This window comes from Halyomorpha halys, unplaced genomic scaffold, assembly GCF_000696795.3.
Source record: "Halyomorpha halys isolate HHAL.00 unplaced genomic scaffold, Hhal_1.1 Scaffold332.1, whole genome shotgun sequence".
Lineage (NCBI taxonomy): Eukaryota > Metazoa > Arthropoda > Insecta > Hemiptera > Pentatomidae > Halyomorpha > Halyomorpha halys.
The window spans coordinates 6,051-7,009 of NW_027108633.1; positions in this window are offsets into that span (position 1 = coordinate 6,051).

Below are 959 nucleotides of genomic sequence, written 5' to 3' on the forward strand. Positions count from 1 at the left end.
AATGACATAAATAATTACTTTTAAATATGTATTTTTGTACACTAATGATTTCTAATGTGAGCTAGATAAAGAGGAAAGACAATTGTTTTTTGACTATCCTGATAAAACCGTTCATAAATGGTCCGTTCATTCTAAACCCATCCAAACCAGCAAGGAGGAGATCCGGATATGATAGCTGGCTCATTTTAAAGTTGTTTTTTGCGAAAACACTGACTTTCAAATTACATTGCCCAACATGTCATTTCAAACAACTTAAGAAAAAGGTTTCAATAATTTTTAAATATGAGGTCCTTGGATAAACGCTCCAGTAGCGTTTTTATAATACATGACTTTTATGGGCACGAATTTTTCTCAGTTGAATCTCTTCATTTAGAAGGGATATGAAGAAATATAGACAGTTTCACGTTAAACTACCCCATAGTTTTTCGGTGGCTCTCATCTCCCAGTTTTGGTGTAATGATTTGACGTGTCTTTATGATTGAAATACCTCCTTGGCGTCTCTCTTTTCTCCAAAAACCTTCCGACATCTGTAATATCCTCATTCTACATTCTTTTTTCATGCATTAAATACTAGTTTTGTTTATATTAAGTTATTTATGTATAATTTATAGTAATGGTTCCCAAGCTTGTTTTCGCAGCGATACTCTTCATGGTCTAGAAAAAAATCGCAGTACACTTATTAAGCTAACAAAATTTCGTGGCACCCTTATTGAGCCAAAAAAAAAAATGCAACACTTATCCTTAGAATGGTTTAATATATAGGAAAACGAAGAAAAAATGATACAAAGTTAATCCTGGAATCCATAGATGTACTATTTTATTGATTTTTTTTCATTTTTCTTAAATATTTTTTAAGTGACACACGCTTGGGGCAACCAGTTTGAGAACCAGTGTCTTTCAGAACAAACCTCCATCAATAAAGCCTTCGTAATTCGTGATATCTCCTTCCACCATACCAT